Below are 14,063 nucleotides of genomic sequence, written 5' to 3'. Positions count from 1 at the left end.
TCAATATCTAGATTTTAAAATACAGTGGAATAGTCTGGCATCAAGAAATCTCCAGATAGAAAGAAATATTAACTTCAACCTGGGAATAACTGCCTATCTGCGCATTTGAAGTATGAATTCCTAGGGAAAACACTGCCAGGTAATTCTCGGGGCCAGGCTGGGAATTCTCCTGGCTGGAGACTGTACCGTCTCCTGAGGCCGCACGTTCCGTCTTGACACAGCTGGCACCACTAGGGTGCGCCCCTTAAAATGAGCGGGATCCTTCAGTCCTTGTTCCTCTCATACGCCATCTCTCTTTTCACACGGTAATGATGCTCCACATTTATTGTGTTCTCACCATGTACAGATACCGCCCTGCGTGATTTAAGCGCACCATCCCGTTCCGGCCTCGGAACAACTCTAGGAAGTGAGTTCGATTTTTATTCCCAGTTTACCAGTGAGAAGACTGTGGGGACTGCAAAGCCCAGGAAATATTTGAAAGGATCAATTGGCCTTCTTCCTTCCCTTCGTCCTTCCCCCATTTATTCTGTGCTGGATATAGTGTTTGGTGGTGGGAATAAAAAGACGAATGCAGGCTGATCCATGCTTCTTAGAACTTATTGCCAATGGGGAAGACAGTCCTATAACAGAGTGCCACAGGAGCCCCGAGAGAAGAAGAGAAGTTTCGATCCCATGAGAGATTCCAGTGGAAGACATGCCTGAGTTGAAATGTACAAGAGACTCTCCTGGCAGGGAGGGGTTGAGGGGTTAGGAGCGGTCAGGGCGATGTGTGCCTTCCAGGCAAAGGAAGGGCCGAGTCTCAAGGTGAGAAACAACCAGGAATATCTTGTCAGCTTGGCTGAAGTGTGGGGTTGGAGGAAAATCTTGGGAAAAGACAAGTTTGGAAAGTAAGAGGGGGGGTGGTCTGATGTGAAAGGCATGGCATTTATGAACTAGAACTTCATCTTAACCTTGTACGTGATGGAGAACCTAATACAGTGATTTCACTAGGAGAGTGATGTGATGACACTTGTGTTTTGGAAATATCCGAAATGGTGTGGAAGGCAGATTGGAAGGGGATAACACTAGAGGTGTGGAACCACGTTAGGAGACTGGGAGTTAATCTGGCTGAGACATGGGAGAGGGGGCTGGATCATAGCAGTTAGCAGTGGGGGTCTAAGGAGAGGGTCTCTCCTCAATTATCACTTCTCCAGCCTGATCTCAAGAGGGCCTGGAGCACTCTCCGTCGCTTGGAGCTCTGTCCTGAAGCCTGGGAGGATTTGGTTCTGATCCTGGCTCTGTGTTCACACAACTGTGTGCCAGTGGACATGTCACTGAAACTCTGGACCTCAGTGGCCTCATTTGCAGAATATCAAACATGCTAGATGATCTCTGAAGCCTCTTTCAGGTTCTATCTTCGGTCTTTCCAGTGAATGGCATGGTTTCTTTGTATCCATTTCAAACCGGATGCAGTGGTATATCCAGAATACATGAATAACCTCTGGTGTGGAGTAGATACTTGAGTAGAAAAGAAACTTGAAAATCATTTAATGCATGAGTTTTCATATTTCTGATTAGCTGTAGAATATTTCATTCAAATGAAATATTATGCAAAAGCTCAACAAACAAAACAGATGGAAGCTGACAACCTCAGGCAGATGTGAAGGTAGGAGAAGGGAACCCTGCCTTGCTCAGTGGGAAGCTCTTAGGGGACTCCCAGGGCTTAAGCTTGATTAAGCTGGGCAGGCTCCGGGTGGGGCATTCAGTTGTCCAGCTCCAGTCAAGGAATGAGACAGATCATGACCCCATGGTCATGGAGTTAGCGACAAAGTTGAGATAGGATCTAAGCCTTCTGTTTTTTCTACTGTTGCGTGGTGAGATAAGATCCTCAAACTAATGCTTTCTTGGAAAGTGCAATGTCAAATACCTTGTAAAACTTTTTGCAGTGCACGATTTGGCAACACCATTTTGATGTTTTTCTCACACTAAACTTATGATAACATTATAAGGGCATAAGACATTGGGGAATCAATTGCCCGTAGATCCTTGTTTAGGAATGAATTATGACTTGTTTTCTGAAGAAAACTTTGACCTTTCCTGGATGGAGATGGTGGAGATTGTATGTTCCTTACGTGGGCATGCTCGCTGTTAAAAAATTCATCAGGCATCATCAAAAATAGTCTTCAACTTATTGCTTGTTAAAGAAGGTAAATGGGTCTTTCTTTAAGTAGTAATACAGAATATTTGGCTCCAAGGAATTGCCTGCGATAATCAGTATCAATTAATCAATTAATTATGCAAATTAAGCTAGTTAGCACCTGACACTGTGCTAGGCATTGGAAATACAATGGTGAGCAAAGACAGAGCCAGCAGCTGCCCTCGTAGAGCTTCTGGTCCAGTGAGTGAGCTAGACAGGTAAAGACAGCTTTCCAGAAGATGCAGCTTCTAGTGTGAGACATGGAGGAGAAGCCCCAGACAAAGGCAGATGGCAAAGTGTTGTGGGTGAGAGCTTTCCAGACGGAGGGAACAGCACATTTATAGATCCAGAGGTGAGAGAGAGCATGACTTTTTCAGCAATCTCAAAGAGGTTCATTTAGGCAGCTGGAATGAGGGGAACAGTCCGGGAGTTGAGGCTGGAGATGTGGAGGCCAAAGTCTATTCAGTGATGACGGGTGTGGAACTCATGCTGAGTCCTGTTTGAACCTTTGAGGTGTTTGAAGCAGAGCCTTGTTTTAGGGAAAGCAGACTGGCTGTGGTTTGGAGAATGGATTAGAATTGGGCAAACCAGCTAGAAGGTTGTGTGGTAATCCAGGCTGAAAGGAGGGTCACCTGGCCTCGAGTAGTGGCATTGAAAAAGAGGAGGAAAAGACCAGCTGGGAACTATCATCAATGGGATTTGGTGATATTAACCAGTTTCTCATTTGAGAGTCTCAGTATTTACAGAGACCTTCCTGAAGGATAGAGAGCCTGTGAATCTCCAAACTTTGGTTTTGGATCAGTTAAGAATTATAAGAGGGCATTGTGTTTGAAGTGTTTTATCAATGTGATTTTACTCCATAGTGCTTTAACATTGTGCCATCAGGTTATATGGTCTTACATCTTCTTATGGATGTTTCTCAGACTGTTGTTTAGAACATTACATGGGATCCTTTATAGGAAGATCCTGGAAAACTTACTCTCACGGTGCACACCAGTAATGACTTCTGTTTCTCCTGACTTTGTTTTGAGCTCTGACCATGATAAGTAGTTTTAGGGACCACAAGTTCCTCTTTGGTTGGTGTCTGGGAAGCCCAAGCCAAATGATTGTTGCTTCCAGCAAAATGTATTAGCCCTTGTGGCATTTACTGACCTCATTCTGGCTTCATTTTCTGCTTTCCATTTTTGTTGTTGTTGTTTATTTATTTTTAAGAGAGAGAGAGAGAACACGCACGCGCTGGGGGTGGGGGGGTGGGGAGTGGGGAGGGGCAGGGAGAGGGAGACGGAGACACAGAATCCGAAGCAGGCTTCAGGCTCTGAACTGTCAGCACAGAGCCTGACATGGGGCTTGAACCCACCAACCATGAGATCATTATCTGAGCCGAAGCCAGACGCTTAACTGACTGAGCCACTCAGGCACCCCAACTGGTTTCTATTTTTAATTTTACTTTCTTCCCAGTTCCTTACTTGCTCGTTATTGTTTTAAGTCTCAAAATGTAGTATCTTTGCAAGCCACTTTGATTCCATTTGGAATGAGATTTACTATAATAATTATAATAATGTGAAGAAAATTTCTTGTATCTTTGTGCCACAGAACAATTAGAAAGTTAATATATATAACTTTATATAATATATAATATCTCTCTCATTATATATTATATTATATATTATATTATATATAATGTATATGTGTATATTATTAATGTATATGTGTACATTATATATAATGTATACGTGTATATACACATATATGCTTGTAAGTGTTTAATTTTGAATTGAAAATTTAGATTCAAGTTTTTGAAAGTCTAAGGGTTTCTCTTGACTTACAAAGCAAAAACATGCCTTTCTCAGTCCTCTTTCCTCGGGATTATAATTTGAATATCACCACCTTCTTCCTTCTGATTTAAGCTGAATAGTAGCATTTTATGTTTTTGTAAGGAATCACTTATTTTCACCAGTACTTCTGTAATTTTTCATATGGGAGAATTTCTGAGTATTTGCAAAGATTCATTTAAAAATATAAATGTGGTTATATTGGGTTAGTCTTTTTCTGAGTCACAGAAATAACTCTCTCCTTTCCTTCAACAGTCAGGCTCTGTATTACATACAGAAATATGGATTTAAAAGATTTATTCATGTCTGAAAGAAACTGGGAATCTAGTGGGGGAGGGAAGTTAATCCCATCGATCTTCACTATAGTGAGATAAATGCCTCCACGGGGTGGGGGGCGGTAAGCACAGTGAATACCTTAACTTGCCAGGTCCCCACTTTTGCCTTGGAACAGCCCTGCTGTGTCAAACTCCCTGCATTTCTTTGTTCTGTGTCTGATTGTACACCGTTATGCAGACCCAGCCTGTGTGGGTGTCTGACTTCTGGCTCCCCATTTTTAAGTTAGAGGGTTTGGAGTTATATGCCATACAAAAGGCTGCAGCTCCTATCCAGACAAAATATTATTGCAGGTAACATTTAATGCCAGATTTTGCTTAATGGAGTCAATTCCACGTTGCTTTGTTAATGATGAGTGGAAGATTGCTTTGCTGATCTGATCTGGAATCAGGGAATTCTATTAAAGGACACGTTCTGCAGAAAGGACGTTCTCAAATCTCTGATCAATACGCTTTGCAACACTGGCATTGATTTGCATTGGTGGATGTAGTAGAATCCAAAAACGGCCACAGTTTTTTTGCAGCAATCCCATCAAGAGGCAAAATATTTTTCTCCACCTCACGAATCTGGGCTAGCCTTATAACATGCTTTGGCCAATAGAATATGGCAGAAGCAATACAGTGCAAGTTCTGAGTCTGGGCTTCAAGAGGCCTTGCAACTTGGCTCTCACTCTTGGGATTTGATTGCTGTCTTGAACAAGACCGGGTTAGCGTGCCGGAGGATGAGCCCACTCGTTGCTGTGAGAGAGGCCATCCTAGGCTGGTCAGTCCCCAGCTGACCCGCAGATGCATAAGTGAGCCCAGCTGAGATCAGAGAAGCCTGGACAGATCAGCAGAAATACCCAGCTGACCAATAGGTGGTGAGAAGTAACAAATGGTTGTTATTTTGAGCCACTAAGGTTTGGGGTTCTTTGGTGTGTGGTAAAAGCTAGATGGTAGGAGTGCAGTTTGGACATCACTGCAGTGGTATGCATGTGCTAGTGGACTTTAGACCAGAGTAGAAGAAAGGAAGGAAGGGTGTTAAAGAGAAAGGAAGAGGGGCGCCTGGGTGGCTCAGTCGGTTAAGTGTCTGACTTTGGCTCAGGTTGTGATCTTGCAGTTTGTGGGTTCGAGCCCCGCGTCGGGCTCTGTGCTGCCAGCTCAGAGCCTGGAGGCTGCTTCGGATTCTGTGTCTCCCTTTCTTTCTGCCCCTTCCCTGCTCACACTCTGTCCCTCTCTTTCTCTCTCAAAAATAAGTAAAACATTAAAAAAAAATTAAAGAGAAAGGAAGAAGAGGAGAACATACACTCACTACCTTCTGCATGCCCAGCTGATGATCCTTTTTTTTTTAACTTATATCAATGAAGAAACAAGTACACAAATCTTCTGAACATTGTAGTAGATTGCCCATAAGGAAGATTCAAGCTCCTAATTAATTATGATTCCCAAAAGATTTGTCAAAATGAGCCCATGTTATTTATGGCAGTGAGTTTTAAAATATCAACCCCCTAATGAGAAAAGATATAATTCTATTTATTTCCTCATATCTAAAGACAATATAATCCATTTATCAACCCTACCCCCAGTACCCAAAACATGAGGGGTAATATTGTAATTTATTATGCCAGAAATATAATTCACATACGACTGGAAAATAGACATCGTAGGTTTCACTTTCATTTAACAGAGCCCTTGCCGGGCATCCCCCCGTCTGCTGAGTCCAGGGTTTAACTAGGGAGGATAGAAAGACGAGGAAGACAAATCTTTGATCCAATTGGGAAGGGTGAGGGCGGGCTGGGGATGGTGGGTGCTGTCATATACTGACAATAAGGGCTGTCACTAATTCACCAAAGGGCCTCTCTAGCCTCAGTTTCCCCATTTGTAACCCGGGGAAGTTGCTCCATTTCTGGTCTTGACATACGTCAACCTTTCCTGAGTGAGGGTACGTGCTTTGCCCTTTCTTCCAGAAAGTGGTCCTGATGCAAGATTTTCTTTATTACAACGATTCTCTCAGGCCTGAACATGTTCTGATTGTCTGGTGTGTGGCCGGCACCCTGAGAACCCCTGGCCACGTTGTACTGAACAATGCAGTCCCTGCCTTTGAGGAACTTAAGTGTACAGTGTGGGAAAGACCATGCAGTATAGAAAAAGCTCCGATGGGGCAAATAGCTGAGCCCTCCGGGAAGGGTGGTGCTCAGAGAAGGCTTCCCAGAGGAGAAATGCCTTTGCAAATAGCTGAAGGATGAGTAGCATTGGTCAGATGAACAAGCATTTGTAACTACTACCCAAGCATCGATGGTCTTACTGCATAGAACCAAGTGATTATAACTCATCACGTATGTACAGAAAACTGTGTACTTTGTTAGCTCAAGAATCTGAAGGCTTTTGGGGTGCCTGGGTGGCTTAGTCAGTTAAGCATCAGACTCTTTTTTTTTTTTTTTTTAATTTTTTTTTTTAATGTTTATTTATTTTTGGGACAGAGAGAGACAGAGCATGAACGGGGGAGGGGCAGAGAGAGAGGAAGACACAGAATCAGAAGCAGGCTCCAGGCTCTGAGCCATCAGCCCAGAGCCTGACGCGGGGCTCGAACTCACGGACCGTGAGATGGTGACCTGAGCTGAAGTCGGACGCTTAACCGACTGAGCCACCCAGGCGCCCCAAGCATCAGACTCTTGATTTCAGCTCAGGTCATGCTCTCGTGGACATGAGATCGAGCCCCGCCTCAGGCTCCACAAGAGAGTGGAGCCTGCTTGGGATTCTCTCTCTCTCTCTCTCTCTCTCTCTCTCTCTCTCTCTCTGCCTCTGTCTCTTCATCTCTCTCTTTCTGTCTCTGTCCCTCCCTTGCTCATGTGCTCTCTTTCTCTCTCTCAAGATAAATGAATAAACATTTTTTTTAAATCTGAAGATTTTAGGACTACTTTGAGATGTTACAAAACTTTTTATGTACTCGTTGTCATGGAGTCCTGTTTTATTATTTATGAGAACACGAAGGGACAGAAGAATTAGAGACCTTTAGTCAGACTTCATCACATTCACTGGAAAGGAGATAATTGCAATTACTGAAGAGATTAATGTGGAGGCAGGCGGCACTCTCCAACACATTGCACATAAAAACCCAGCAACACTGGAGAATAGAGCTAGAATGGGCGTTAGGATTGATCGTGTGTGTGTGTGTGTGTGTGTGTGTGTGTGTGTGTGTGTGTGTGTGTATTCATTTTCAGAGCAGGGAAGTCAGAGATCAGGGAGTTTGGAAAATTACTCTAACAATTACTTTTTGAATTTTGAATACCTTAATACTTCTCCTAACGATACAAAAGCATGTTACTGAGCTGACGATCCTTTGGCAGCGAGACTGACTGATCTGACTGCTCTGTCTTGTGGGTGGGAGGCTGCATAAGCGACGGCCCCTCACTGCCGTCCATACAGAATAGAATGGAGAATTCACACCCCAGCTCCTGGCTCCTGTTATCACACAGTCGCCCAGGTTGCACGTGTCCCCTGCACTTTCAGGCTGCACGCGGGTTTGATCCAAGTGGATCCACTTTCATGTCTCAGCATCAACGGGGAAGCCCTGGGGCAGGAGGCTGGAGGTGCTTGGCATTGGCAGGAGGTGGGGTGCTGCCAGGCTGTGTCTGTGTGAAGTTGATGGGGATCCATGCAGAGTTGGTCCCTGCAAAGGTGAAGCAAGAGCAAGTGAACTGAAGCATGAAAGGTATTTGGTACAACCATTTAGCTTTTCTCTTGAGAGGTGTACTCTTTCTGGTAAGTAAGGAACCTCCTCTAACATCAGTTAGGTAGTCAGAAAAATCAAAAAAGACAAATGTCCACTTCAGCACTGATGGTCTGTGTTATCTCAGTGTGTTTGAGGAGCAAATTTTATTGATGGGTATCACTGACACTGGAAATAATGATGAGGTAAAACCTTGTGAACATATTTCTTACAAATTAATAGTTCTCGAAGCTGAAGGCAAAGTCATTCCTGAGATTGATTTTGGCCATAGCTATTCAAGATGTGGATGTATTGAATATATATATATATATATATATATATATATATATATATATATATATATGTTTTCTGGACTCTTTGCCTTGTTGATACATTCTAATGAGTTTTAAATATTCTATTCTCTGATTTTTCCATACTATTCATAATGTTCCTTTCCAATTACTGTGCCTTCATTATTGTTTATTGATCGTTGTTTCAGAAACTGGTAAACATATACTTGAACATGCACAGTATGCCCTTGGAAAACAAAGGATAAAGAAAATAAGATTTGAAAATTTAATGCAGTGTTTAGAGAAAGAATTCAAGCCTATTTTGATTATAATGTTTTAGTGACTTGACTTTCACGTGTCAAAGTCATCCTGAATGTTTATGGTCATCATGCCAGAGGGAAGAGAGAACTCTGAGTGACCTGTACGATCTCTCTCTGGCTGGGAAATGCTCACTTTCCCTTTCCTTTAGTAGAATCAGTCACATAGCCCCCGTACAACCACAAGGGGGCAGGAGATGCAATTCTGTGGTATGCCTACAATAAAGGAGAACTGTGGATATTTGGCAAATAATACCAACCACTACTCCGGCAGGGTTGACATTTTTAGCTGGCAATGTTACAGAAAACCTTGTGAGATAAGTCATATGCAGCAGGTTTGAAGCTGTGGCATGCATGGCATTTTAGATGTTGAAATTAAAGTCTTATTTGTAAAAGGAAGACGTAGCAGGTTTTAATGTATAACCACCAACATATCTGTTTAAAGAGGTTAACCGAATATTTATTAGTCAATAAGAATAGTGGAAAATGCAATCTCAGTATTACTGGGGCTCTCCTGCTGCAGGATTGCACAGTCAGGGGAGATCTTTGGCTAAGCTCAAGCTTCAGGGAGACATGCTGGTCTTTGGTCCATTTGTCTCTGCTGAGATGTACACTGATCAAGCCCATATTCCATATCTCGGAGCTAGCAGCTCTGCTGCCTTTGGGCCAAGCTTGGAGATACCAGAATCTCTACTGAGGCTGTGAAGTCCAAGGCTAATAGCCCAGCGTCCCTCTGGGTACTGCCCTGTGATCTCTCTGAGGCCATTCCCTGGGGCACTGCCATCAGGCAGGACTGGAGTCCCTCCCGTGCCTGGGGACCACCAACTTTGGTGCTGTTGTTAGTCTGAAGCATATTCTCCAGGTCCTCATGCCTTCTCAAAGGACAGGAAGAACTGCTGACCTAGAGCATCTTTTTCTGCAAAGCACTTAAATTCTGTGGCCCACGTATTCCATTGGTCTGCCAGTGTGATTCCAAGATCTGCCCCATGTGATTGCTGTCATGGAATTGTTGAAGGGATTAAAGGAGACTCCTGACAGCAACTGACATGGAAATTCCTAATGATGTGAAATGAAACGTCCAAGTGAATTAGCTTTAGTAATAAAGAATGGGCAGGGCAGGGATGGGGTTGGGAGGAAGACATTGATATTTATTGTGCACCTACTATGTACCAGGCCTTGGTAAGATATTTTCATATGTTATCTCACTTAACCATCATAGCAACACTATTAAGTAGTGAGTGTGAGCCCATTTTTACAGACGGAAAACTAAAACTCAAAGTGTTCTATGTATCCATAAAACAAAATAATAATGATAGCTACCATTTATGATGCTTTTATATGGCAACCACTGTTATAAGGTCTTTATGAATATAATAGTTATTTTACAGTTTATTTATTTTGAGAGAGAGAGAGCAGGGGAGGGGCAGAGAGAGGGAGAGAGAGAATCCTAGACAGCTGTCAGCATGGAGCCCAAACAGGGCTCAATCCCACAGTGAGACCATGACCCAAGCTGAAATCAACAGTCAGATGCTCAACCCACTGAGCCACTCAGGCACCCCTATGTCTCTATGAATATAAAATTATTTAGTCTACCATGGGGTAAATACTATTAAAAAACAAAATTCAACCAAATAAATTTTAAAGATATAATTGCTTTTATCAAGCAATATCTAGCATGTACAAGGAAGCTCACAAAAGTTGTACAAATGGAAGGTTTTTGTAGGAAGGAGAGTGAGGCAAGAAGTTACTAGCAAAGGAAAAGAAAGGATTGTTTCAGCTAAAATCACCTTCCCTTAGGGGGAAGGGCAGGGAATCTTATTAGGTGGATTACCTCATCTTCCTTTGGGGGATGGAGAGGGCCCATGTGACAGAATCCTCCCTGATGTTGATCAGAAAATTCCTGACTGAAGAGTTAAGACTACATTTCTGGGGGAAGTTGAAACTGCAATTAGGTTAGGTATAAAGTTCAGATTTGGTGACTTAGCTTGAGTGACACCATTTTGGGCCTGTTGTTTTCTTCTTAACAGTACAATATTCTTATTTTGCAGATAAGGAAGTTGAGTCATGGAGTTTGAGAGACACCCAAGGTCACACAGCTAGAAAATGGGGAACAAGACTTGACCCCTGGCAGTCTGGATCCAAAGTCCATGTTCTAAATCATTGTACTATATGGCTGAGGGATGGGGTGAGGAAAAGAGGTTGGGAGGGGGGAGAGAAGACAGACAGACAGACAGACACACACACACGCACACACACACACGTCATAGACAAATTCTCAAATTTGAATGTATATGTTGAAATGACTTCAGACTTTCCCCCAAAGGATTTCAACACATTTCCAAGGAAATGAGCCTCAGAAATAGTCCTATGATGGAGCCTGGTGCCAGAGGTCAATGAAGAGTGGACTATCCCCTGATTTCATAGACAGGTACTGAGTGCTAGTCCTCTCAAGCCCTTTCAATCCCACTATTGGCTGAAAGGCAAATTAACAATGCCTAACATTGCCTAAGATTGGAATAGAAAGGCAGTATCAGTGTTCCAAATGGGACAGCTGATGACCTGGTGGTTAAATGCTCAAAACAGCATTCCTGAAAATGGAATAGGAACACTACTTTTTTTTTCTCTCCAGATGCTAGTGCTTATCACCTAGTTGGCTAGATGCCAGATGCTTTTAAACACAAACACTGTGCAAACTACCTGGGGTCAACTCTGTAAATAGTGCTGATGATTATACAAGGCAACACTGGCCCATGGGTATTAAACCTAAACATTCTTGGCTCTCCAAACAGCCAAGTTACTCTTAGCTCAAGGAGGTAGGGGCACTCTATGAGAATCCTCCTTTTAGCATCTTTTATTGGTAACTCCGAATAGGTGGTCAAAAAGATTAAGCAACTTGTTCCTGCCATGGAAAGAAGACTAAAATCCAGATTTTCTGGCCTCTAGCTGCTAATCACAGTAAAGAAGACTAGATTCCATGGATTTTATTTTACTAACCCTTCCAAAGTATAAAGGCTGATGCAGTCTTTTAAAATGATTTTACGACAGACTGTACATCTTTGAATAGAATTTATGTTCAGTGATCATAGTTTTTAATGTTATTCCTTGGTATAGTTATTTTAGCATCAGACATAAAGATTGTAAGTGACTATCATATAAACCATTTTACAAATCATATGCCTTTTTTTTTATAACACAAATGGTCAAGTTTTATATACTCAATTAGTATGAATACCTAATCTGACTTGGTTAGATGATCAAAGTGAATATGGTCTAGCTATTAAAACACACTTGGAGTCATAGATGTCCTGTGCTAATAATGCATTAGAAATATTCCTGCCTACAAACCACATTTTTCTAAACTGAGTTATGATTTACCCGGAAAATTGATTTACTATTTGATTTAATAGGGAAATTGGCTGTGTGAAACTGGCTACTATGAGGAACCATTTTCGAATCAAATAACCACCTTCAGTCTTCATTTGTTCAATTATATCTTTCCTCATTTTTTTCAGAACAGATTTGAGACACTTGGGTATTTCACATTTTGTAAATTTCAATTTTTGTATTTGGGTTTGTGAACACTGGTGGGCTGACCATATAAAAATGTTTTGTAAAAATTCTCTTCCCCTCAAAAGAAGTTCCATAAACTTTTAATGACATGCAACGTGAAATTTGAAAGGTTAAAAAACTTTTCTCATATGCAACAGAGAGTGCTTATCAACTAGCAGAAATTTGCTTCTCATTGTTGATCAATTAATAATTGTAGAATTTCAGTTCCATTAAAAAAATGTGTGGCCTAGACTGTGGTATGTGCTTGCATTTACTGTTTTAGTCACCCTATTACAGATGATTAGGGAGACACTTGTAAATGCTCTGCTGTTTTGAAATTAATTCCCAGGTCAGTCAGAGATTTTTTAAAATAATTTATTTTAGGAAACATAGACTCTTGTGGGTATAATATTTACATTATTTAAATTTATGCTGAATTTGCTGTTTGTACGAATGATGAGATTCAGTTAAGTACATTTCTAACCACTACTCTGGACATTTCTAAAAACAAAGCAACACTAGGAAGAAGGCAATAATTTACAGAGTAAGTGTAATTTAGCTCTTAAATACATTATGGTAAAATAAGTTATAAGCATTAATAGGGCAAAACCACTTGTCTTTAAAGTCTGTGTATATTCGTATTCCTATTACACCAGAAGGTTTTTGCTGGAGTAGTTTCTTAATTTCTCTCTCATTGAATCATTGATATATTAATATGCTATGGATTATGATGTTATTAAACACATATTAGATGTAATGCAGGCAAATTTGTCTTATAGTAACTTTAAACAAAAGGGACATCTTAGTGTGAACAACCCATTTCACCATGTACAATGCATACATTTTGTATAAGGTTTGCCACCGAAATAAAAATAATAAAAGTACCAAAGTGTGCTGAAAATCACTGTCGGGGGTGGGGTGTTGGGCAGCAGAGTATAAAGGCATAATCCTTCCATTTTTGCTTTAAATCTCAGTTCCTCACCATTGCATCCAAGGTTGGTTTTTCCTTTAAGTTCATTTTGACCTTTAAGTTCCTTCCATCTTTCCGCGCCCAGGAAGCAGGTGTGGGAGGAAATTGGCTATTTTATGAACCCTCCCTTCTCCAGCCACAATCATTTCAGATTCACTCCACTCTCAAAAATCTGTGCTAGGCTTTGTGTCTGGATGAAACCCCTTAACACGTTGTGGAATTTAATCCTGCATTTTCCTATGCTTAAATCTAATTCATCTTTTAAAAAGTTTGCACATTTCTTCCCACTTAAGGACACACAATGGGGAAAATGCTTGAAGGCAGAATGCTGTGATTGGCTCTTTGGAGGTTTCTGAAGGGGCACTGAGGTCAACTTGTTCCCCCCACCTCCTCCCTAAATTTTAGAAATGTGAAATCTGGCAGGGATGTGTCTTAAACTGGGTCTGGATGGAAAATGAACATAATGACCTCTAAGCTGATGAGGTGACACCTGAACCCCCATCCCCTTTAGTTTCTGAGTTGAAATTTTGAAGATTGTTTTCAGGAGGCTGTGACCACCAACTGAATAGAGAAATCATCTCCACTACTCACTGATTCTAACCCGGTGGGTATCTCACGAAAACAGAAGAGTTACACCTGAGGGGAGGGTGTTGGCTCTGAACACACAGCTCAAGGACGTTCTCGACTCAGATGGAAAGTCTCTAGGCTGCAGCTAAAACTTTCATCCGTCCAGATATTTACAGTTTGAAGGGCTTCCCCCCTGATGTTTTTGGCAATAAAGGGAGAAAATCATTTCTCCTAAGGGCATTTGAAACTGGCAAAATAAACATGCTGTGCACAGCTGAGTCTCCCTAGCCTTTGATGTTTTCGCTGGGAGGCTGGAGGGTCGGGACATGGACCGTCAGACTT

The 14,063-nt window shown here is 41.8% G+C and overlaps 1 protein-coding gene across 2 annotated transcripts in view; it reads left to right on the top strand.

Moving 5' to 3' along the window:
* SLC35F4 (solute carrier family 35 member F4) overlaps nucleotides 1-14,063 on the top strand; it is a 349,855-nt gene that overhangs the window by 95,902 nt on the left and 239,890 nt on the right. The gene's annotated exons all lie outside the window — the stretch shown is intronic.

Source organism: Panthera pardus, unplaced genomic scaffold, assembly GCF_024362965.1.
Source record: "Panthera pardus isolate Hobbes unplaced genomic scaffold, ASM2436296v1 HiC_scaffold_24, whole genome shotgun sequence".
Lineage (NCBI taxonomy): Eukaryota > Metazoa > Chordata > Mammalia > Carnivora > Felidae > Panthera > Panthera pardus.
Note: the sequence above shows the minus strand (reverse complement) of the source record. Positions and strands in the feature narration are given on the sequence as shown.